The sequence below is a fragment of the Crinia signifera genome, chromosome 1, assembly GCF_055691185.1.
Source record: "Crinia signifera chromosome 1, ASM5569118v1, whole genome shotgun sequence".
In the NCBI taxonomy this organism is placed as follows: Eukaryota; Metazoa; Chordata; class Amphibia; order Anura; family Myobatrachidae; genus Crinia; species Crinia signifera.
The window spans coordinates 292,153,663-292,180,983 of record NC_139217.1 but is presented as its reverse complement, the minus strand read 5'-3'; positions in this window follow the sequence as shown (position 1 = coordinate 292,180,983).

Here is a 27,321-nt window from a genome sequence, read left to right as displayed (position 1 = left end):
AAGCATACTGTTTGCAACAGAGCGAGGAGGGGTGTAGAAGAGGTGAAGCAAGGACACTTCTTACAAGTGACTGACTGCTTCATTAGTAGGACCTGGAAGACTGCCAAGGCATTCCAGATCAGTGTATTTGCCTTTAAGACCTCCATGGTTTCATTTATTTTAATTCTTTTTATCTAGGAGTATCACATGTCATTTTGTGCAACTGTTTCCTTTGAGGGTGAATTTTTGCACATATTATTTATAGTATCCTATTGTTTCAAAAAAGCCAATAAACACGGTAGCGAGTTATGTAATTATTAGCACATGAAAAAAAGTCATAAAATGGATTCTGTCTTCATAAAAAAGGGGGGATAAAATCTAGCAAGTTATTTCAAATCCTACTGATGATTTAAAAGGCAATAATGGCCATATCATCTTTCTCTTCCTCCCTTTATTTGCTGCGATTGTTTTCAGCCATTCCTTGTTTATTCTGCATTTTCCCACAGCTAATTTTGCCTGCAGATCTGGACTTGGAGGGGATCCCTATTTGAGGTGCAGGTGTGCCAGAGACCTCCTCTGTGTAGTTGCTACAGCAACCAGTCTGTCTAATCTTCTGAATTAGAAAGAGGAGAAACAGAGAGAAAAGCCATCCACCCCCTTCTGCTTCATCTTATGAGTCTAAGAGAAGGATGTGGTTTTCAGACATTCCACATAATCCCCAGCTATCACCCAGGCAACAGCCACATGGCTTCTGTGTGCACTGGCTGTGCAGTGAAAGAGGTCCCTGTCTGGAGTAGTTGCATAACCTCTTCCAAGCATTTGAGTAAACTGTTTAACATATCTCTCTAATTCACATTTAATTTCACAGTTTCAGCCATAGCAATACCACTTTCACTCTACACTCTCTGGAGCAAAACAAACAAACAAACAAACAAAAAATTAACATTGCACCTGGAAAAATCATGCAAAATCGCTAAGGGCAGAAATACATCAATTTAATTATGTATGCTAAATACGTGATGCTTTTCCATATCGCTCACAAATCATATTTGCCAAAATTCACACTGGGACCCCCTCACTTCGGAGGGAACAGCAATGTTGGCACAGTGGGGGTTTGGTGTGGTATTTGGGGGGGAGGGCATGGTGAGGAAATGGGATACTTAATAGGTGGAAAACAGTAGAGGGTGGGGCCACAATGATGCGTTTCAGTGGAAATCATGTCATTGGACACCACCAGATCCCACCCTTGTACACAACTGTGTGTGTGTGTGTGGGGGGGGGGGGATAGGGTAATGTTTTCAGATGCGGGGTGGGGGGTTACACCTGGGACATTTTCTCACTATTCCAGATAGTTTTTGGGAGATTACCAGACATTCAGCGAGAGTAGGTTTACCACAACTACTACACCTCTTTTTTTTACACTGCAATTTTAATTTGAAATTAAACATGCCCATCTGACATCTAAAGCTGGGTGCACACTGGACGATGTGCGTTTCCAGCAGTAAACAGAGACCCAATGCATACACACTTGTGCCAGTCGCAATGGCTGGGAATGGGTGCAGAGGCCACATTAGCAATATCCTCCATCATCCTGCATGTGAAGATGTAACCACATTTAACAATGGTTAACTTTATCCAGTATAAAATAAGGGCTTATAGAGCATGTAAAATGTACAGATATTTGTTATGGACTGTTAATATTGTTATATTAATATTTAGAATGAGAAAGGAAGGACTTTTCATTTGAGCAAAGGAGATTTGGATTGAAATTAATATTTAACATTGAAGCAAGGGCACTATACATATATTACTGTGAGCTTTTTACAGGATTCCAGAGGCCCCAAATTCTGGATATAGACAGTAGTGATGCATACCTTCCCACATGATCCATTCCATTGGGTACAAAATGCTCTATTCCTGGATTTCCCTGCCAGCGGCAGTTACAGAGGTTGGACTCCAGCACAGTCCAAAATTCAAAGAGGGGGGGTCACATCAACTGCCAGGGAGTCCCAGTGATGTTTTGAGTGGCATTAGGTGTGGCTCCCCTTTTTGAATATTGGACTGTGCTGCAGCCCCACCTGTGCAACTGCCATTGGTAAGGAAGTCCAAAAACAGAGCATTTTTTTACCTAATGGAATGGGCCATGTTGGCGGGTATGGTGATGGGATTAAATCGCACATGTCTTTTATGCAATTGGCTGTGAGCTGATTTGAAGGTGTCCATGGCAACTCATAAAAAGCTATAAATAGCACTGCAGCAGGGACCCCTGATAGCTGGTGTGAGGTAAATGACTGGACAGGCAGAGACCTACTTGCTCCCCTAAATCTGCTGAGTTGAAAGGGGGAGCAGCACTTAATGTAGTGCAGTGGCGTGTGGTGGGGTGAGGCAGGGGAGGCACAGCCTTTCCTGTCATTCTAACATATATGCTGGAGTTTTGAATTTATAAAGTATGTCAAAAATACAAAGAATATATATATAAAAAAATCTTATTTTTATTATTCTAATAATTTTTATAGCCAAAACTCTGGAGTAAAAAGTCTATGGTAGGTGAGGCAGTGCCTCACCTGGCTACCTTTTCTGTACATCTCTTACTAAAACTCAGTGAATCTCCAGTAGTGTATTCTGCTATACATGTGTATAATGCTGGCAAGTACCCCATGGCTCATAAATTGTGTGCAAATCTGGCTCTGGTACTTGCCAGGGACTCCTCAGCCATTTACCTCACCGCACGTCCCTGATGTAGTGGCCTAAGGTGATGGAGCATCTGCAGCAATGTTAGAAGCAGACATCACTGAATAAGGGGAGTGGACCAGAGGATCAACTTGCCATAACAACAGAGTCTGCCACAAACAGCTGATGGTGGGTGTATTTGGGGGAGCAGCTGAAAAAAAAAATGGGCAAAACCATGTGCACTGCAGGTGGGGCAGATGTAACATGTGCAGAGAGAGTTAAATTTGGGTGGGGTGTGTTGAAACTGAAATCTAAATTACAGTGTAAAAATAATGCATCCAGTATATACCCTGCACAGAAACAAAATAACTCACAAATCTAACTCTCTGTATACATCTGCCGTACCTGCAGTGCACATGGGCCCTTATTCTAATCGGCTCGGTACGGCCCGCGTGCGGCCGTACCGCCGATGTTTTTGTTCTGCACATGCGCAGAGGTCATTCTGCGCATGTGCAGCCCCCTTCGCCGCAGACGGATTTCGTCCGCCGCAAAGGGGGCGTATAGGGGCGTGAGGGGCTTCAGCCCCTCATTTCCCTATGTGTACGCCCCGCGTTTCATGGGCGTTCCCATGCAAACGCGGGGCGTATGCATGGTAATGAGGGCATGACGCCCTCATTACCATGACATGGGGGCGGAAAGCTGACGTCGCCGGATGTCAGCTTTCAGCCCCCTTTCAAGCTCCCACACGGACGATTGTCCGTGTGGTCTGAGCTTGCGGGAGCTGCCGCGGCGTGCGGGCCTGCCTTCGATGGTCGTCGACCATCGAAGGCAGGGGGCAGCTCCCACCATGGTGGAGGCGTAGCCTCCACCATTTTTGTGCGGATCGCCAGCCGTCCGTGTATGGACGGCCGTGGCGATCCGTCGGGTGGGCGGCCCTTGGTTTGTGCGGTCGGAGCCCCGTGTGCGGCTCTGACCGCACCAACCAGAATAAGGGCCATGGTTTTGCCCATTTTGAGAACAAATTCTGCGATCAGATATGAATAAGGGCCAAAGGGCCAGATGCACTAAGCTTCAAAAATGATAAAATGGAGAGTAATAAACAGCCAGCCAATCAGCTCCTGTCCACCATATCACAGACTGTCAGGTTAGGAGCTTATTAAATGGTTGTTTATCACTCTCCATTTTATCACTTTTGAAGCTTAGTGCCTGCACCTCTAATTAAAGCAGTCACTAACATCCTGGTAACAGCTGGAAAATTAGTATATACTGTCAGCCTGAAGGTGCCCATACACATTACAATTATTGTATACACTATCGAATCTCTTCGAATCTCGGTTTTGCGATAAGATGAGATCTAGTACAAAAAGTATGTGCTGCACATACTTTTTGTACTAGATCTCATCTCATCTGATCTCATCGCAAAACCGATATGCAATGAGATGTGATATTGTATACAATATTGTATACAATAATTGTAACGTGTATGGGCACCTTTAAAAATATTTATATACAGTAAAACCCACAAGAAAAATGTTTTAGAAACATATGACATACTGGGGCAGATGTATCATAGCAGCACTTATCGCGCTGCTATGATACTTCCTGCTTCGCCTCAATAGCGAGGCGAAGCAGGAAGGGACATCGACAAGATGTATTAACATCTTGTCTGCCGAAGCGGGGGAGCGCTAACTCCCCCCTTCGGCGATGTCCCTTTCTGGAGATAGCGCATCAGTTAATACTGATGCGCTATCTCCTGTCCCCCGGCCGGCCGCACTGGGCATGCGCGGGATCTCGCTGTTCACGCGAGATCCCCAGCGCAGCCCACAGCTGACAGCAGGGACAGCGCTGTCCCTGCTGTTTAGATAGGGCTTCGCCAGCCTGATGCTGGCGAAGCCAAATCCGGCTTCGTGCGGAACGGTCAGCGATGCTGACCGTTCATACATTCGGCCTGCTATCATTTTGATAGCAGCGCCGATATGGACAGGGGCGCATAGCGCCCCTGTCCAATACCGCACGCTAGCTCCATCATACATGGGGGAGAAGCGGTATCAGTGCACATAACGTGCGCTGATACCCTTCTCCCCCATAACGACGGATAATACATCTGCCCCACTGTCCCTCATCATCTCTGTAATAAGACTGTACTAACTGTATTACACCCACTGGAAGATCATTCAGTTACTAAGCAACAGCTCCATCATCATCCTCATATACAGTACTAAGCCAACGGGGAACTTATTAGGACTATAATAAGGGAACAGCCTATACCATCACAGCAGTGGGTAGTATACCTAATTTTCACCCCACCTCCGTAAATTTTTCGGCGCCCCCCTCCCTCCCCTCGGCGCCCCCCCCCCCTCATGTCCGTACCTGCCCAGCCGCATCTGCGGTCACGGTCCCGTCTCTCCCAGCGCCGGCTCCAGCTGCTATAATCAAAACTGAGTCTTAGAAAATGGCTGCCCCCATACTGCAGACAGTTTCTAAGTTTCAGTTTTCATTATAGCAGCAGGAGCCGGCGCCGGGAGAGACGGGACCGTGACGGCAGGGCACCAGACATCCGTGGGTAAGTGTTTACTATAGCCTCGCAGACCCCCAGCACCCACATGTTCTCTGTGCCTCCCCGCCACCATGGGGGCTACGGAGCTATAGAAAAAACAGGAATAGTCTCACTTGCGCTATGAGTAAAGTCCCAATTGAATTTTCATCCATGTGATTAACACCTTCCTCTCCAATCCAGATGAAATAACATGTGGAGAAAGTGAAAATAGCAAACAGATGTAATATTGCAAGAATAAGGAGAAAGTCTATATTTTTCCTCTCAGTGTTGGGGTGGTATGGAAACGGTGCTCCCAAGGTATATCAAACGTCCAGGGTATGTTAGGGATCACCCAACTCGTGCACACGTAACAATCAGGCTTACATGTATGCTTACATGCCAATGCTGTGGAACCTCATATAAAGGTATCTTTTGAAGAAGGGTCTCACCATTCAATCCAAAGAAACTTGATTTTTATTAAATAAAAGACAGAATATATGCCAAATGCAACCAACAGTGTATGTACCACTTTAGATGTAACCCGGGTGTGAGTGATGGCTACAAACTACTGTCGGAAATCCAGATACTATACTGCCAATTGATTTAAAATATAACACTTGATTCGACATGTTTCAGCATACTGCGATGCCTTTTTTAAGAACTGTATCTATAATATAAAAGTTGCGGAGCTATAGCTACGCCACTGCATCACAGGTTAAGGAATACAGTACACTGAGGAGAAACTATCAGGAAAACCTCTGACAGCTGTGCTGCATACATTACAGAGGAGATAGACATTAACTTCACACCTACTGATAAAGATTTATTTCTGTGAACACTTTAATCTCCACCTATCTCAGTGGCGTAACTTCAAATATTGCGCCCCCCTGCCAAAGGTTTCTGGTGCCCCCCCTCCCCGCCCACTCGCCTGCCCACCACCCGCCACATATATACTTACATACTCAGCAGAGTCGGCTGTCAGCGATGCAGGTGGAAGCCGGGATGTGATCGGTGCGGGTGGGAGCTGGGATGCCTGTCAGTGCTGCGGTGGTCCAGGCTCCCATCCTGGCTTCATTCTGATGATATGAAGAATGGACCATCACAAAATGTCTGCCCCCATACAGCAGACAGTTTCAGAAAACTGTCTGCTATATGGGGGTGGACATTTTATGATGGCCATCTCCATAGGCTCAGAATGAAGTCAGGACGGGAGCCGGGACCACCACAGCGAATACAGGTAAAGCTGTGGGGCATGGGGGGGGGCATTACAATAGCACCGCAGCCCCCCCCTACCCCGGTGCCCGCACTTACACTGCGCCTACCTGCAACCGCGGGGGATACGGTGCTATTGTTATGCCACTGACCTATCTGCAGCAGTATATATATATTTATATATATGTATATATATATATAGAGTTCGTTTGTCGTTTGGTTACTGCACTTACACCTTGACAAAGGGGTGACTGATACCCCGAAATGTTGGTATGTTTTGCTGAATACACTTTTTGAAAATCCTCAGAGTGCCGCTGTCTGCGTCTCCTTTCATCCTTATGTATAAATATATATATATATATATGTCTAAAGTACAGTGATGTCCAGGTTCAGTTACATTTTCTGGAAATAACTATATACAGTATATATCCAATATATTTTGTCACTTGGAAACATCTCAGACGATAATGTGCACCACCGTTAACTGGCCATAAACTGGACGTGATAACAATCTCTTATATATTTAGCCAGATCTGTCACTCTGTGACTGTGTGTATAACGCTGGGCGGAGTCATAGGCTCATTGCCTATCAGCGCCTTTGACTCCACCCACACAGAGTCACAGAGTAAGTCACAGAGAGGTACCACTGCTGACAGGACTGCATGCCAGAATCCAGACCGCAGCAGACAGGGAACAATCCTCACCCCACATACTGCAGGCGGAGAAAGTCTTGTGTGGAGGCTGCGTCCTCCCTCCCTGCGGATGGGGCAAGTTACACCCCAAAAAAAAATAATAATGTAAGGCCTTGCATGGCCACCACTGCAGCCACCTGACATTGCCCTGATGGCAATCATCCTGGTCAGCTGGTAAATTTAATTGAACTTTTTCCAGTTTCCTAATATATCAAGAACATACTGTATTAGTATTCTTGAATAGATACTATAAAATGGTCCACTTTGCACCTGTGGCAAAGATGTCTACTGATCTTCAGACAGCTCTTGTGCTTTGAAAAAAAAGTTTATAGAATTCATGGGTGCTCTACTTTGTTTTAGACAAAGCTTTAGACTTCACTTCTCAATTTTCAGAGGCAAGTTCCTCAAGTAAAATTAAAGTTGTCAAACAGAAATAATGAATTAATGCTTGAAATAGTATAGGGAAATGTATTGCAATTGTCATGCACATAATTGGAGAGAATATTTATCTCTGGGTGTTTCAACGTACAATAGTAGTTAACATAACGTACATTTTCATCCCCTTTTTTTACATAATGTTTTATTGAGAATTTAAAATAAAAAAAATATGTTGAATGTCGTAAATTGAGTTTATTCTGTAGGTTATGCTTAGGTTTAACTATGTCTGTTTGTCTACATAATTTAATGATTGGCAGCCACCAGCACTGGATTTGCCTATTGCTTATTATATGTAAATAATTTAAATGTGTTCTGGTCCATCAACCTGAGGCACACCTGCAAGTGTCCCAAGGCACCCTAGGGAGCCACGGGCGGCACAGAGTTTGGGAATCACTGTATTAAAAATAAAGGATATTTTGCCCAAAAAAGGATCCTGTGAGATACTGGTCAATCTCCATGCTCCATGCTTGAGTGAAATGTCTTTTAAAGATATCCCACCAAGCCTAGAGCATCTGGAGGATGTTTTCTGAAGACAGGAATATCTTCATACTAAACATCTGTTTATGATTCCTTTCTCTCTGTTTAATGTATTAACCCAACAATATTACCCTCAGAGGTTAGGAAACATTGCACACAGGTTGAAGTGGATCCTAGTTCATTGCTTATAATGAGATTTCCGCTAGCAATCAGTGCTAGGTGATTGACCTGTACTTCTTCTAAACTGACCATGTTGTGTCCAGCTCGATTCTGTTTGATTCACTAAGTACCCATCTGACATGCTTTCTGACCTTGCTCTGCCTTCTCCCTCTGCCTTTGAAATTACTGTGTACCAACCTGATTTGCCCTTTAACCTTGCTGTGCAAACATATCCATTTGATCATAACTTGCTGGTCATTTTATATCCCTGAATTTGCCAGTTTTTATCGATTAACTAGGTAAAGAGTATAATACCAACTGCTATTAATCTATGACGACCTTGAATTACAAGGTAGGGGGGTACAATTTAAAGTGAAACATTTATTGTTTGATTGCTTACCACACTCTACAGTATATTGCCATATTTTGCACAAGACAGTTGATGTAATGTTTAGCACTGAGGCTGTGGACTCAATTCCCACCCCAGCCCTAACAGTATTTAAAAGAAAGAAGAAATTAAAAACAGCGCCAATCCGGAGAAATATTTTAAAATTATTTTACTATTCAATAACAAATCAGTTTACACAAAGTACCGGCCGGTAAATTAAAAAAACATACAATAGATTCATAAAAAAACTGTACGTAATCACTTTATCACCATCTGACTTAGGTATTGCTCAAGCTTATTTGTTAGTATTGCAAGAAAACAGATGTTGTTAGTTATATTAATAGTTAATTGGTCCGGGTTAATACTGTAGCTCCATTAGTAATATGAAGAGAAAAAGTTAACAAGCAGTCAGTTAGCTCTCTCACAGCTTAGCAATTGAATTATGGATAGCTTAAACATCAGCAGAATGCAGAATGCATCATAAACTCCCCATCAGGTATCCCCAGGTCCACACCTTTCCATCTCACCATAAAATTAACCTAAACCTTAACACTAACTTATCTAATAAAAAAGACACGGACACAAGTGCTGGCGTTTCAAAATGAATGTCAATTTATTTTGACAATTAAACTAACTATATATATAATGGTGGCGGCACCAAAGAACGGTCATTATAGGAAAGTGGGGTTAAAGATGTTACCATACACACCATCGCTGGTGATCGCTCTCCCCGGTCATCCACTCGTGCTAGTGGTGACCACCACCCCGGGCGGGAGCATGGCCGATGACCATCGATGTCAGGAGAGAGCGACACCCCACTATCTACACACACACATGAAGATCTTACAAGGATGACCGTTCTTTACCGCCGCCGAAGAGAAAAGAAATAGGGAAGGGTGGGCGGGGCTTTTTCAGACAGAGGAAGAACTTCCTGTGAGTATGTTCCTTTTCTTCCCTGTCTATACTCCTCCCACAGCTCTAATAGGCCTTGTGCCCATCCTATTAACATATCAGCTGACCTTCCAGCGTAACCTGGGGAACCATCAGGGGTTTATGCTCACTCAGTGCTTACTCAGCATTCGTGGTTCTTAAACTCCCCATCAGGTATCCCCAGGTCCACACCTTTCCATCTCACCATAAAATTAACCTAAACCTTAACACTAACTTATCTAATAAAAAAGACACGGACACAAGTGCTGGCGTTTCAAAATGAATGTCAATTTATTTTGACAATTAAACTAACTATATATATAATGGTGGCGGCACCAAAGAACGGTCATTATAGGAAAGTGGGGTTAAAGATGTTACCATACACACCATCGCTGGTGATCGCTCTCCCCGGTCATCCACTCGTGCTAGTGGTGACCACCACCCCGGGCGGGAGCATGGCCGATGACCATCGATGTCAGGAGAGAGCGACACCCCACTATCTACACACACATGAAGATCTTACAAGGATGACCGTTCTTTACCGCCAAAGCTAGGCCCTAAGCCGCAGCACCGCCACCAAGTAGGAAAAAACGCTCAGCACTGTGTATCTAACCAACTAAAAACATCGCCCAAAAACAGAGCCACGCCCTCCGGGCTCAGATGAACGCCATCGCTCCTATACAGCGCACTCCGCTGAAAGCTGATGGCGTCATGGCGAATAACACCCCCGCCATTGGTCAGCAGATACTTCTCACTGCAGCGTTCACCGTCTTCCGTGAACGCTCCAGGCGGGGGCAGGATACCGCATTTCTCCACACTATCCTTGATGTAATGGAGGACCACACCAACTTACATGCAGGCAAATACAAAGAAATAAAATAGGGGTCCCGCACAATCACTGAGCGTAGCTCGAGAGCAGTCGTCCGCCCTAAGTCATTACCACCCAGGTGGAAAATAATGACCCTCGGGACCCCAAAATCTCTCAGGGCTCGAATCAGCCCAGCCTGCAGCCCTTTCCACAGCATACCTCTCTCACCCAGCCACCTAACCTCCCCAGCTCGACTAAACACGCGTACATCAGATGCTACCCAATAGACAAAAGAATGTCCAATCATCCAAATGGACTTAACGTCCTGTCGACCTGAAATATTTATAAGAGGTTAGAAGGCTGTCGACAATCTTGCATACCAAGCATTCACCACACTTGTTAGAGAGAGGAATGAGAAAAACCGTGGCCGACCAGCTCTTGAGGCACAAAACACACCGTCTGGGGTAAACTAACAAGTACGCCATGCCAGATTGTGATTATAGCCGAATTGTGCCCCCAGACGGATGTGAAAACACACCTCAAGGCCCCCACTGGAAGTTGACGAGCGCTTATGCGTCCAGTCGACCATGGTGAAAGTGACAGATAAGGCTGGCCGAATGTACCTCGGAATGCTGCCGAGCGCCATCGACCCAGGGACTGAATCTCTGAATCGGAGCGGCCCTCCGCAGCCGCCGAGGTAGCAGCCCCACTCCGAAAGGAATGCGACCCAAATTCCTTTGGACCGAGACCCGTGGCCTCCAGCGCCCGTCCCAATCCGTGGCAAAACTGATACTCGGTGAGCGGTGACCCCTCATCATGCATCAGCCATGCACCAGGTAGGTCTGGGTGTACCTGCGCGAAGGCCGTAACCAACGCCACGGGGCACACCCCTTCCACCGCACATGGGAGCAAAGACAGCCACCGCCCCCTTCCAGCCAGGCTAGTCTTGGAACGGCGCAGGTGACATAGCACCGAATCCACATGGACCACCAGGTCATCCACGGTCAATGGTGAGGGTATTCGCTATTGACAGCGCCACCAGCTCCCAAACCTGAAGGCACCATGATACGCCGCTGTATACGCCATTCGGAACAGGACCTCATAGTCAGGCCCGCAAAATGTCCCTCAGGGCACCCAGCAAGGCTGGGAGCAACGGCAATTCAATTGGTCGCCCGCAGTTTGGGAGTGCCGGCGAGGCGCGCAGCCATCCACGCAACGCCCTGGGCACCAGAAAGGACCGGGACGGGTCCGCCCTACCAAGCCGAGACAAAAGAAAGGCACCCCTGCCAGCATCCGGCGTACCGAGGCAACAACGCCCCAAGGAGTACCAACTCCATACAACGGCCACCCTAGCCGCACCAGGTGTCTTACCTGCATGAGGGGCAGACAGCCTAAACTGTTCCCCCTTGTGCCATCCTTCCTGATAGCACCCCAGTGTCCCGGGCATGATAGCCCTCATAGCTAGCTCCTCCATTCCAGTCCAAGCATCTGAAGTGCCTGCCTCCGACATGAGGCTCACCTCTGTGGACATGCCAGGGGTCCCGATGGCCGAGTTCCGGGAACAACCACCAGAGGGGGAGCTGGCCCGCCCTGTGAGGCCTAAGTGGCGAACGGCCTGAGCTCCTGTGCCACTGCACATGTTGGGGACACAATTACGGGCGCCACCCGTGAAGAGGCTGTAACCCCAGGCAGCTCATCAGGGGTAGGCAAAATACCGGGTTGGGAGCTGGCAGAGCCCCAGTAGGGGAAAAACCCAGACATGCGGTCCATGCAGGAATTCAGAAAGGGCCATAAACTGCTGTACTCCTTTACAGGCAGTAGGTTGCAGGGGCCCTACACCGCATCAGCCCACAGAGGGGAATTATTTTCGGGAACTACCCAAGACCCCCTTTAGCGCTGCACTGAGGGACCAGCCTGGTCCTCCGCAGCCATCGTCGCCTGGCCGGTCCTGCAGGAGGCATGTCCCCGGGGATGGACCGGAGTGATTGGGGTCCCACAATAGGAGGGGTGGCCGTCCCCAGTAGCCTGCACTACCAGCCATACCTCCCTGTCACTCGTCACCCCGCAGGCCGGTCTAAAGGGAGAATATACAAACATCTCACAGCTGGAGCCATGGTGGGAACCAAACCAATGCCATCAGTGCTGTGAGGCAGTGATGCTAACCATTACAACATCTGTAATGCCGGGAACGCCAGAGGGGCGTGCCGCGCTCGTGGCAGGAGTACACCGCCCCTTACCTCTAACGGCCCCATTATATAATATGGTGGTGCCCCTTAAGGGGTTTGAGGCCTGCCTCATGGCGTTAACCATTGCGCCAAGATGCCGCACCTCCCCAATGGCGGGGACTGGGCAGTGGCTTTATCACCCAAGCGGCCCTGCCGCGCCCCGGGGTCGATGCGCCATAGGCACTACTCTGCCCAACCCCCAGGCTGCCAGGAGGTCCTGGCGCCATTGCCGCGGCCTACCCCTTAGTGATGGGAAATCTAGTTAATTCTCGTGACTATTTATTATGATCTAGTTCGCCCAACGATTAGCTCAGAAGACTACCATATATCTATATACTCGAGTATAAGCTCACATCTCGATAACATTTTTATGTTGAAAAATGCCCGTCCCGGCCTATACTCAAGTGAGGGTCCCACTTGAGTCAATAACCTTCCCAGTATTTAATGTAGACCCAGGTGCTTAGGCTTATATTGGACGACCTCCACTCGAGCCTACATACGGCAGTCTGTCCGTCTCATTATTCCATCAGAGACTGAGAGGCGTGATTATAACTAGATGAACCAGACTAACTAATTACGCGCAGAGCAGGGATTTCTAATATTAGCGCATTGGAGGAGTAATATTCTTGTTAGGATGATCAGATGGGAAATAATCTGATTTATTAAACCTATTTTAGAAGGAGTAAAATATACAGCACCCTTATACCCCCTTCACACTGCACTGAACGGTATATTGCCGTTGTTTCACAATTTAAACACGTTTAAGGCAAGCAGAAAGTGCCAGCTGATTTACCGGTGAAAGATCCCCGATATTCCAAAACGGTCCTACACGTTTTAGGGCCATCTGTTATGCAGTGAGAATGGCTCGAGACGGTATTTAGCAAAACAAACATCAGACTACAGACCCGTCCCCTACCTACTGCCTTGAAACGTGTTGAGGGGATCAAACGGGTTGATTGATGTGAATAGTACTCAAATGGCATTCAAAGCGGCCATCTACTGCAATGTCAAGGCTCAGACCTGGCTTGAATACCGCCTTAAATACAGCTTTGAAAAGCGTTTAGGCAGTGCGAAAGTGCACTATAGTGACCCATTCTTTGTTTAGCTCTACCAAACTTATCCCATTTTGGTTATTATTTTCAATTCCATAATATGCCATTAAAATACCCAAATTCAGAGTAATATACTGTCACTATTTTTGCTTTTAAAATACAGTATTTAAACTGTCCCTTTCCCCCAATGTAACTGACTTTAGCGAGAGATAAAGTAAAGAGTTTGCAAAATATCCCGTCAGTTTCTGACATTTATCTTCCACAGCCCAAATGTGACCTAAGCCGATCGGTTGCCAGGGGAAACTGCTCCACTTTATGCCTCATGGAGGTTCATACATATCCCTCTTTGTCCTGTGGAGTAAACAGAGCTACAGTATATAACATCCTAAACATGATTGGGAGTGTAGCTCGTGACCTAATAGGAAGGCAGCATGGCAGTGCCTACTATAGTTCAGCTCCATACACACCCTACGTGTGCCTGAGCACGGCGGTTCCCACATGGCAGCCCAGAGGCACTGTACAGTCTCGCTATGGCTGTATGAGTCAGAGATTAGTTTTGGGAGCTGTAGGAAGGGAACTAACTGAACTACTGAACCATTTACATGACTCATGAGTCAACAGTACAATGTAGGTCCACAGAGTCTAGACCATGTCTGAGCTCAGCATTGCCCCCTGTGGAGCAATTATGCACTGCCACCTATGTACTGCATGAGAGCTGAATAACATGGCTGCTGAGGAAACCCTACCCAGATCCCAGCAGAAGATTTAGCACAGCAGTATGCTCAGGCCCCTAGGGGTGTCAGCGGGGGCTGCTGGACCATCTGGGCCCTATTCGGCCCCTGACCTCCTCCCCTGGCTCGCCCACGGCCCCTACCCGGTCTACTAATGGTGGGAGAGGGGGCCCCTGAAGGGAGACCCCTCTGTGGCACTCTAGAGGCCAGGATGGGGATGGATGAGGGGCGAGTACTGTGCGGGCGCCTAACTGTGCCCTGAGCCTGCGTGGGGGTGATCTGTGGGGCCTGTAACTGAGCGCCGCTGGCGCTGGACCGGGCAGAAGGCCGCGATCCAGGCCTGGCGGTATTGCCCGGCGTGCGGGGGCCTAGCCCTCTCGCACGGGTGTTTGCTGCACGGGCGCTACCCCTGCCCGACCCCCCTTGGCTGCCGCGAGCACCGCCGCGCGCGCCGCGGCCTCCGCAAGCACTACGCGAGGTCCGGCGCCCGGCCGCGTCATCAGCCGGCGCCGCGACCATCGCGCCATGACGCGCGGGCGGCACAGGAGCCGCAGGACCCCGCCGCGATCCCCTCCGGTCCCCACTGGAACCACCAGGGACCGCGCCGCTAGGCCCCGCAGCCTCCCAATCCGCCCCCGCCTCAGCAAGGCGGGCGGGCGGGCAGCTCAGCGCGGCCTGTAGGCCATAATGCAGTTGACAGAGAGGGACAGGTGGAAAAGAGGGACAGATCTATTAAGAGGGGAAAGAAGAGACAGAGCAGTATCAGAGATGAGAAGAAAACGTTTTAAAGACAAACGGAATTTTGATTGCTGCAGAGCAGCCTTGCCTGATCCTGCAGCAGCTTTTTCAGACAGAGGAAGAACTTCCTGTGAGTATGTTCCTTTTCTTCCCTGTCTATACTCCTCCCACAGCTCTAATAGGCCTTGTGCCCATCCTATTAACATATCAGCTGACCTTCCAGCGTAACCTGGGGAACCATCAGGGGTTTATGCTCACTCAGTGCTTACTCAGCATTCGTGGTTCTTTAGTAGTTTGTAGAATAACAGTCAAATGGCTAGGTGGGTAAAAGGTTTGTAATTGGGCTCTTGTGGGCTCTAATGTGCCAACCTCCCAGCAGCTCCTTTCTGAGGAAGCCGCTGATATAGAAAGTGGAGAAATGCGTAAAAGAACCCATTCACCCATTCGCCGACCACACTACCACTCGCTTACAGTCCTAAGGAGGAAGACTGAAGGGCTGCACATCTTTGGTTGGGAACCAGCAGCCAGGACACCGAGGTTTTAGATGAGATCAAGCATTGCAGCTGGGAGGTTGGCAGGTTAAAGCTCATACAGTAGAAGCCCAATTACAAAACTTTTACCCGCCTATCCATTTGACTGTTATTCTGCAAACTACTAATCATGCATTCTGCTGATATTTAAGCTATCCATAATTCAATTACTAAGCTGTGAGAGAGCTAACTGACAGGTTATACATTTTTTCTCTTCATATTACTAATGGAGCTACAGTATTAAACTGGACCAATTAACCATTAATTCCTCATAAAGTCCGATACTAATAAAGTGATTATGTATAGTTTTTATGAATTTATTGTATGTTTTTTTAATTTGCCAGTGATTAGTGTAAACTGATTTGTCATTGAATAGTAAAATAATTTTAAAATATTTCTCCGGATTGGCGCTGTTTTTATTTCTTCTTTCTTTTGGCATATTTCAAGGGGTGGAGTACTCCCTTGTTAAAAAACAGCACCAGATTTGGAGCATTTCTTAACATAGATCTGTGCTCTGTCATTTTCTTCTAACAGTGTTTAGTTTGTATAATATCCCGCGGTTGTATGGGTTTCTTCCAGGTACTCTGGTTTCCTCCAACAATGCAGAAATATGCTGTACAGTAAGTCAATTGTCTCCATACAAATATATGCCTAATGTACAGCTGGAGCCCCTCTCATGCTTGCGGGGCCTGGCGATAGAATTGCCAGCCCGCTCCAGTCGCCATGCCCCACCATCCATCGGAAGGGGGTGCGCGCACACAAGACACTTGCGTGCCATATTCCGACGGTGCTCCCTGTCGTTCCCCGCCGCCTTGTGCCCAGGGCCAGTGCAAGGCTTCTCAGCACCCTAGGCAAAAGCAAAACTTCAACCTACTCCCCTCCCCCCCACAATTTTTTTTTAGATCATGTGGTCATCCAATCCACCCCCCCCCCCCTGGAAGGTGGCCAAGTCCCCTGCTTTTCCTGGAGGTCCTCTGCACCCTCCCGTTTGCCACCAACAACAGAGTACAAGGAGGAGGGGGCAGCAATGTAGGAGGTATGACTTAAGAGAAAGTATAGAGGTGAGGTCTTAGAAGTTCCACAGCCACCACCTGCATTAAGTACAACAAGGATCCTCATAGACATCCTTGATTTTTTGATTTGTAGACTTGGTGGCGCCCCCCAGATCCCGGCGCCCTAGGCAGCTGCCTAAAGCTGCCTAGTGGTAGAGCCGGCCCTGCTTGTGCCGGTCCCCTTTGGTCGCTGAAGGGTGCAAGGTGCAGTTTGGGTGCTGTTTAAATGCTGAAAATGGCACCCGAATTAAGCGGATCACGCACCCTTCTCTGGGTCAAATTAACTTTAAAAGTGCTCGCACCCCTATGGAGGTGCAAACACTTTTAAGCGAAATCAGTCCGCTGTAAAGTGCGCCCAATGCCGTGATGATTTACGAGTGCAAATCATCCGCACCTAATAGGATTGACGGTACTTGTGTATTATCACGGCGCCCCCGATATCCATCGCAGGGCATTGTACGATGAAAAATTGCGTCGCATCGCATGCGATATGATCGCATGCGATGCGATTCGATGTGATTTTACCCGATTTCTAATTGTACAGGCACCCAGATGCCTTATTACAATGTTAAATGCCCCCCAGACCCCGATTTTTAATTGTATACCCACCATGACTACCCCCCATTGTTATCGCCACTCCACTATGAACGCCAACCCGAAGCGTGGCGAGCGCAGCGAGCCCGCGAGGGGCGGCTGTACGGGTCCTCCGACCTTTTCATACCCCCACTATACACGTCGGTGCGGAGTTGATTTTATAAAGTGTGGCGAGTGCAGTGAGACACCGAGCCCGAAGCTTGGCGAGCGCAGCGAGCCCCGCAAGGGGACGCGTATACCTGTGAAGTAATGCACGGCCACTCGCGGGGTGCGCTGCGCTCGCCACACTTCGGGCTCGGTGGCTCGCTGCGCTCACCACACTTTATAAAATCAACTCCACGCCGACGTGGATAGTGGAGGTATGAACAGGTCGGAGGACGCTTACCGCCACCCCTCGCGGGCTCACTGCGCTCTCCACAATTCGGGTTGGCGTTGATAGTGGGGGGCCGTTAACAATGTGGGGGCATTTTACATATTTATTACCCATCAGGGTGGGTATACAAGTAAAAATCTGGTCTGGGGGTGCCATTTAACATGGGACTCAATGGGAAATCGCGTCGCATCGCATCGCATGCCATTGTAATGACATGTGATGTGACCCGATTTTAAAATTGTATACTCCGGGAAAAGGCTGAAATCGGATCCATCACATGCCATCGCATACCTTTATTAGTGGTATGCGATTCGATGCGATGGGTGCCGTGATAATACACAAGTACCGGATTGACCCCTAAATATGTTTTAAGCCATTCATGACATAGAAGAGGTAAAAGATCTAGGAGAATTTTACCCATAGCAAATTATCAGATTCTACTTACCTTTTATCTAACACCTGAAAGTAAATACCTAGAATTTGATTGGTTGCTTCGGGCATCATCTGCACTTCTAAAGGCCTGCACTTCAGTAAATATACCCTCTGCAGACATTTACTATGTGGTTGAAATCTTATAGCTTTTTTCAATGATGTAATTGGTCCTTTGGTGTGCAATGGATCTTGAATGGATCAAATATTCTAACTTCAATTTCTGTAGTGGCTGGCAAGTCACATGACTGATGCTGCTTTCTGTTCAACAGAATGGTATGGGTAAAATGTATTAAACCGAGTATTATGTAAATCGTGGGTCTGTAGCTATGTATTAAGGGGCATTTGGGAGGCTGTTCTGAATCGGCTCTGGAAACTGAAAGAGACCATATGTTGACTGGTTAAAGCTAACTTATTCTAAATTTGTAATTACAAGTTGCCAAAATAATTTCACTAAACTGGGATGGCGATTTTGTTTTTATGGTGGGTTTTGTAACGTATGAAGTAATCTGTTTACTTTTCAAGTTTTTACAGTTACAGTAATAAAACCAAAGTTATAACACATGTTCAGCACACAGTGAGTTATTCCTGTCTCGTACTATATATCCAGGTAGCAATTTGGTGCCTTTACCAAAAACCTATTCAATGGCTTCTCCTGTGTAATAGAGAACAGAGAGTGGTTGTGAACAGTGCAGTATCAAATAGGATACCAGTACTAAGTGGAGTGCCTCAGGGTTCTGTACTAGGGTCCACTTTATTTAGCATATTTATTAACGATATTGGGCTGGGATTACTCAGCAATGTATCCATCTTTGCTGATGACACAAAACTGAGTAATTAGGTCAACCGAGGATGTCACCACGCTTCAAAATTATCTTAACAAACTTGATGAGTGCAAAAAAGTGGAAGATGAGGTTCAATGTGGATAAATGCAAGGTTATGCACCTTGGGAGACATAACCAGTGTGCTAGTTAAAATCTAAACGGGGAGGCATTGGGCAATTCAGTACTTAAAAAGGATCTAGGAGTCCAACTAGGCAACAACTGGGGTGTAGTGCTCAGTGTCACATAGCAACAAAAAAGGCCAACAGAATTCTAGCATGTATAAAAAGGGGTATGGAAACTAGGGACTCAAAAGTAATTATGCCACTGTACAAAGCATTGGTTAGACCACACCTAGAATATGGAGTACAATTCTGGGCCCCACATTATAAAAAGGACATCATAAAACTGGAAAAAAAAAAAACAAAGAAGAGCAACAAAGCTAATTAAGGGAATGGAGAATTTAAGCTACAATGACAGATTGGGCAAATTGGGACTGTTTACACTAGAGAAGAGACGTTTAAGGGGGAACATGCTCAACATGTACAAATATATCAGGGACCAATATAAGGAACTGTCAAGCACCCTTTTTACTGCAAGGAAGGATTCTAGGACACGTGGGCATGAGTTTTGATTAGAAGAAAGAAGATTTTTTTCCCGTAGAAGGAAAAATTTCTTTACTGTCAGGGCATCCAAACTATGGAACTCTCTTCCTGGGGAGGTGGTGTCGGCTGACACATTAAATACGTTTAAAATAAGGTTGGACAAACATTTATTGGTTAAAAACATCCAGGGGTACAAATAAGAATCATAATCTGTCTTTAAAAATATCAGAATAAACTACATATAACAAGGGATAAGCTAATAGAGCATAGGTTGAACTCGATGGACTCAAGTCTTTATTCAGCCTTATCTACTATGTAACTATGTAGCTATGAAATGATAGGATTCCTAGAACTGCTATCTATCCTTTAGTTACATGTAGTTTAAGTGATATTGTTGATCATGTAACTGTTCCTTTTGATGGAAGACTGGGTTCTATTTATCTGTGTATACAGTATGTGTCCGTCTTGTTTCCGAAATTATTACACTCCATTTGCAAATTGGATGCAACTTGCAGTTTTTAGACCAGGAAGCGTCCAATTTATTCAGACCAACCAGAATGTGACATGTGCATAACAAATATTATTACAATATTTGGCTGGGAACAACTGAAGAACATTTTTTATGCAGATAATAATTGCAATTACATACCATATATAGGTATGCTATATATCATTTTAGCACTATAAAAGCTGCTTGTCCATTTAGTTAGCATCCCGATGTTCAGAACATGCATTTCATAAGGAAAAAAATCCAGAAAAATTACATTCACAGTACAAGAGCTATTTTGACAAATCAAAGAACATTTATCTTAATTTAAGGTAAGAAATCATTTTTTTAAATGTTTATTTTTACAAATGAGCTCTAATTTTCTATTTTTAAGATAATTTAAGCATTGCCAATTCTAACTCACCTAAATAAATCTGTTCTAATTATGTCTGACTTTATAAAGCTGTTTTGTATGAGACTTGCTAAGAATTACGTCCTGGCCTGCAACTGTCATACAATATAAGTTGTATTCCAGTTGGTCCATATAAATTGGATACTTCCTGGTCTAAATATCATGAGAAAATGCATCCAATTTGTATATTGAGCGTTAAAGTTGCACACTGGCCGATTTCTGGAAAAAAGTCAGACAAAGTCAGATCCAAGTCAAACATTCTAGTGTCCGAATTGGAGTGACTAGTAAAATCTTCTCTCTTTATATTTCATACTATGGAGGTCATTCTTGTTGACCTGCAAAGCTGCAAAATTTGCAACATTATGGTTAATCTAAACTCCCTTGTGCGGTGCACAGAAAGGAAAATATAAAATATTATAACCTTTATTATTGTATTATATTAAAAAGTTTCAGCGAAAGAGTTTTGATAAAATAGACATACTGTACAACATGTAAAGACTAATGAGACAAAATAAAAAGGAAATGACATTCCTGACGTTGCGGGGGTTAGCAGATAATCTTCTGGTGTGTACAGTGTTTTCACTGTATAACAATTTATGCAATGGCAATTGTAACAATAGGTAATTGACACAGCAAAAACTTATAAAGTTTCTAAGAGGTAATATGGCGACATACAAGTCTTTTCTTTAAAGCATGGGAACCATGTCCCTGTGTGCGGTGAGTCAACCAATTTCAATGTTTGTAGGGATCGGATGCAGGCAGCGTCCTGGCCGCTCCTTTTCACCCTGCTATCAAATTTGTTATAAGGTCAACTCATAAATTGGCCCATGATAATATATATACTCATATTCTAGGTGCCACTCAGAAAAAGTAATTGTCAGCGTGCTGCTAGATTTTTTACAAGCAGCGCCACGGTCAGTATCCAAATGGCTGTTTGTTACAGTGCATAATGCCTCTATAATGTGTGTATAATGCCGCTATCAGGCCCCTCCGCTAACGTAAAACGCTGATGCGCATTTCGCTATAGACTTTTTTTGCTACTTTTTTTCTAGCACGGCGCCCACGATTTTGATCTTACAGCATCTTATACATCTCATCGCGTATTACGGCATGCGACGCAATGCGATTTTTAATTGTACAAGCACCCAGATGGGTGCTTACAATGTTAAATGCACCCCCATTGTGAACGCCACCCCCACCATCAACGCCAACCCAAAGTGTGGCGAACGCAGCTAGCCCACTCGTGGCGACGGTATGCGTCCTCCAACCTTTTCATAACCCCACTATCCACGTCGGCGTGGAGTTGATTTTAGATAGTGTGGCAAGCGCAGCAAGCCACCGAGCCCGAAGCGTGGCGAGCGGACACGGATGACTTAACATGTATTCCGTGTCCACTCGCCACGCTTCCGGCTCGGTGGCTCGCTGCGCTCGCCACACTATCTAATTTCAATTCCACGTCGACGTGGATAGTGGGTGTATGAAAAGGTCAGAAGATGCGTACCGCCACCTCACGCGGGCTCGCTGCGCTCGCCACGCTTCAGGTTGGCGTTGATAGTGGGGGTGGCGTGGACAATGGGGGTGCATTTAACATTGTAAGCACCCATCAGGGTTGTACAATTAAAAATCGCATCACATGCCATTTGGTGGCATGCGATGCTGTGCGATATTTAATTGTACAATCGAGCTCATTTACCCGATTATCACATCGCATATCATCGCATACCTTATGGTATGCGATGGGCGCCATGCTAGGAAACAAGTACCCTTTTTTCTAGCCTTGAAAAAGCCAATAGCGAAACGCGCATCAGCGTTTCACGTTAGCAGGGGGCCTGATTACATACCAATGTGTATTTATTACTTTATTTAAAAATACCTACTAGTGTGTACACTAGTGTGACTTGCAGCAGCGGTCCGCTGCGTACTTATAGCGGCAGTATACGCTGTAACAAACAGTCATTTGGATACTGACCGTGGTGCTGCTTGTAGAAAATCTAGCAGCATGCTGACAATTACTTTTTCTGAGTGGCACCTAGAATATGAGTATAAATACTATCGGGGGCCAATTTATGAGTTGACCTTATAACAAATTTGATAGCGGGGTTAAAAAAGGAGCGGCCAGGACGCTGCCCGCATCCGATCCCATACACACATTGAAATTGGTTGACTCATCGCACACAGGGACATGGTTCCCATGCTTTAAAGAAAAGACTTGTATGTCATCATATTACCTCTTAGAAACTTTGTAATTTAATACTGTGTCAATTACCTATTGTTACAATTGCCATTGCATAAATTGTTATACAGTCAAAACACCGTACACACCAGAAGATTATCTGCTAACCCCCGCAATGTCTGGAATGCCATTTCCTTTTTATATTGTCTCATTAGTCTTTACATGTTGAATGTCTATTTTATCAAAACTCTTTCGCTGAAACTTTTAAATATAATACAATAATAAAGGTTATGTTTTATATTTTCCTTTCTGTGCACCGCACAACAGACATTCTTTTGTTTCCCCCATAACTGACTCTATCCCATGTCTTGCGGTAGCACACCTCAGCATAATAGAGACCAAGTCTAATGAAATTACTAATAAAGAGGTTACAATAGTCACGCTAACAAAATTATCCCCCCTTGTTTTCATCTAAACTCCACCCGCAAAAGCGCCTGCCCGCACGAGTGCCTGCCCGTCCTTGCACGCCGATTTTCCAGTGCAAATGCGAATGGATGTATAGCATAAACATCCATTCGCAGCCTTGCGTGCAGGGGCGAAATCATCTGAAATCATTTGATGGTTGCCTTGGCTTACCTTAGATCAGGGTTGCCTATCTGACCCTCTGCTTCAGGGAGCATTTTCTCCCTGAAGGAGAGGGTCAGGTAGGCAACCCTACCTTAAATCTGCGGCACCCTTTTATGGGAAGCGGGCTGGTAGCTTATGTCAGCTGCCCACCACCGCACCAGTGTCAAGTCTGCATTACCATGGGGACGCCCATGAATCTCTGGGCATTCCCATGGGTGCTACCCCTCTCCGCTGCTCCACACCCCCCACTCGCCCTGCTGGTGTGAACAGGCCAGCGAATGAGCAATTGGCCGTGCCCACTCGCACAAAGTGGCTGCACATGCGCATAAAAGTTTGTGCAGTTGCTAAACATCGATCCCCTGTGCGAACGCATAGGGGAGCGAATTAATCAGAATGAGGGCCTATGTCATTTGTCCACTGTATTTTTGAATCCAGCTTAATGAGCCCAGGGCTGGTTATGCTTAGGAGAAGGGACCCCACACTGTTTTTTTTTCTTTCCTTTCATTTTAACATACAGGAGCATCGCACAGATCTCACTGATGCGTGAGTGCTCCATGTTCGGTAGTGTTTGGCTGCCGGCAAACTCGACAGCCAAACACAAATCACTTCACCATCAGAAAATAAGAATTTTGAAAAGACGGCTGCTTAGTAAATAAGCGGCTTTTTCACACCCGATCATTTTCTTAACCAGCTGAGTTTTAACTCGGCTCCAACATCTTTCGAAATTTTGCCCCTACAGTCCAGAAAATAAGAATAACTTAAAATAGTAAAAATCTGCAATTATTCATTGTGTGTTTCCAGCACAGCATCCTGCAGCATTAGTTGTGACAGCTGTTTCAGAGATATGAAAACTTGTATTTTGTCTGAGCTCTCATTGCTCATATATCCAAGAGGGAGAGAGCTCATTTGTCTTTCTCCACTATGTTGATGCAGCTGGGTCCTGACACCGCTTACCTCAGCAATTTATTTTTGTCAAAGGGACATTAGGTTATTTAGTGATCGCAATCCTTTAATATCAGATGACATTGGTAAATTTGGAGGTTCATTGTTTCAGTTCATACAATTTCTCAAAAAAAAAAAAAAAAAGAGCTTCTGTATTTATAAAAACAGAAGCATATAAAATATCTGGCAGGAATGTTTTAGCATTTCCATTATAAGATATATTGATTGTATATCTGATCTAAAACACACATTTGGTTTTGTTTGTTTTTATGGCATGTGTCATGGATTGTAGAACGTCTCACATGATAAAGTACAAGAGTTATATGTATACATCAAAAGAATGCTCTGTTATTCCTACCCTTTCCTGCTGTGGGACATTATTTCTCATCATTGTAAAGCAGTTTCCCAGGCTCTACCCGGCAACTCGTTTTCTGCAGTAATTGGTTATAATCGGTTTATGTGAGGTCAATACAAATAACAAGATAAAACAAAAGAGCAAGGAGACAATATTAAAAGCTTTTTTCTATCATATACCCCAAAACATGTGCATATTTAACAAACACTTGCATGCATTAGCTGTAATAAGCTAATACTCATTGCTTTCACTTTACATGAATTATCCCCATTTAGCTTAAGCAAATTGCAGTTAGCATTTGTTCCATGATTGATAATGGCACCTGATCGATGTACATCTAGAACTAATGTGTGGGTGAATGGAACAGTGCAAGATGTAAATGCAAGGTCAGAGTCTGAATCTAAATGAGTCTAAATTAGCTACTGACAACAGTGAGGTCCATTGATAACAATCAGAGGAGGCTGCTGCACACTAGCATGCAGGGGTGGAGCCATTAGAGAGCAGGATTGAGTAGCTGAGTTCCAGTTAGAGTAAGAGGTAGAGATAAGATATGAAATCAGAAGATAAATGATATTGCCTTGTTGTTATCTCTTAAAATGGCCTTATTCAGATCTGAGCTCAGTACAAATTTGTTTGGAAAATGGGTAAAACCATGTGCACTGCAGGTGGGGCAGATGTAACATGTGCAGAGAGAGTTAGATTTGTGTGAGTTATTTTGTTTCTATGCAGGGTAAATACTGGCTGCATTATTTTTACACTGCAATTTAGATTTCAGTTTCAACACACCCCACCCAAATTTAACTCTCTCTATACATGTTACATCTGCCCCACCTGCAGTGCACATGGTTTTGCTAATTTTCCAAAAAATTTGTACTGCAATCAGATCTGAATAAGGACCAATGAAAGTAAATGAACACAGTTTGCTGTAGGGATGGACACCGGAAGCCCTCCCTTGAATGATGGCTGATCTAGCATCAAAAGAATCCCATTAAAACAGAGATATTTTTGTTTGTGTATGCACATTGTCAACCCGTGGCCATTCTTGATGTTAAAAAGTTGAATTCAGTTGTTTTTTGACCTACTGTATATATGGGCCAGATGTATCAAGCTTCAGAAGTGATAAAATAGAGATTGATAAGCAACCATCCAATTAGCTCCTACCTGTCATTTTTCAAACCCAGACTGCAACATAACAGTTAGGAGCTGATTGGCTGGCTATTAATCACTCTCCATTTTATCACTTTTTGAAGCTTTATTTAATGAGCAGTACAGATGATGTAATGGTTAGCATTACTGGATTACAGCACTGAGGTCACAGGTTTGATTCCTGCCATGACTCCGTACTTGCGTAGATTTCCTCCTGGTACTCCGGTTTCCTACCACAATCCAAAAATATACTGGTAGGCTAATTGGCTCCCAACAAATTAACCCTAGAATGTCTGTGTGTGCATGTACATGTGGTAGGGAATATAGATTGTAAGCTCCAACTGGGGCAGGGACGTATGTGAATGCTCAAATATTCTCTGTAAAGCGCTGCGGGATATGTATGCGCTATATAAGAAACTGATAATAATAATAATCTGGACCATTTTAACATAGGATGGCCATCACATCCATACCATTAAATGACAGCTGCCATCAAGACATCAAGACAGCTATATGCCATCAAGACAGCTGTCTTTGAACAATCAAAACATTACCATCATTATCAGTTATGGAGAACTACCGAGGACTGAGTAGCATAGTACATTGCGGTACAATAAGAAATTTAAGAGGTAGGTTGGTGTACCCAATAATATGGCTAGATGATCATGTAATGCAAGGACCTCCAAGGTTCTATTCTTCAGTGGCGGATTCTTCTAAACAAAAAAGTTTAACTAGAACTAAATCTCTTGAAAGATATGTATAATATAGTGGGTTTAACTAGGACTTGGCTGGATTAAAGTCTTGTATCTAGTAAAATATTGAATGCTATGCAGGAAAGGGAATCATTTAAATAGTTAAAGCTAGAAGGTACTGAAAAGTCATTATGGAAATACTAGGAACATAGTAAAATATTAAACAGGAAAATCATTTTAGCAAAGGCTAAAGCTGTGTAACAGATATAAGAAAGCAAGTCTAAGCCTAAATTTTTTTTTTTTTAAGTAAAGAAACAGCATGAAAAATAATTTGTATATTATTGGACCTTTTGAATGATTGATCAAAAATAATTATTGTTGAAATATGTGATCATTTTACCATGTTTACCAGTATTCACAGAGGTGGAAAAAATACCTGTAAATCGGATGTGTAGCATTAGCCTATGCATACCATTAGATGTTACGGTTACAACACAGAAGGAGGTGAAGTTATGTCTATACGTGATTAAGACAGATAATGCACCTGGCCCAGATGGCATCAAGCCGTGTGTGTGTGCTAGCGGAACTATAATGATTGATAGACCAAAATGTCCTATATTTTATTGACTTCTTCATAACCTGGTTAGTTTCACAAGATTGGGGAAAAGCACATGTGTTACTCATATTTAAAAGGGGAACAAAACTGTAACTAGAAAATTATTGACATTTAATGTTGACCTTTCTCAAGGTAAATTATTAGAGAACATATTTTGAGGCATACAATTCAGAAATATTTTCTAATAAAAATGTTATAAATTTAAGCATGGGACCATTCACACCTCATCAAGTAAGTTACTAACTAACTAAGGGTGGGATGTAATGCTGGCCAGACCATGCCTTGTAAGTGATTGGCTATGTTCGACACACTATTATAGTCTTACTCTATGCCCACTTGGAATGTGAAGTATGAGAAAAAACACCTTTTTTGGGGAAAAAAACATGAAAAACTCATGACAACCTTTTTTCGTGTTGACCTTTTCCATGTCAC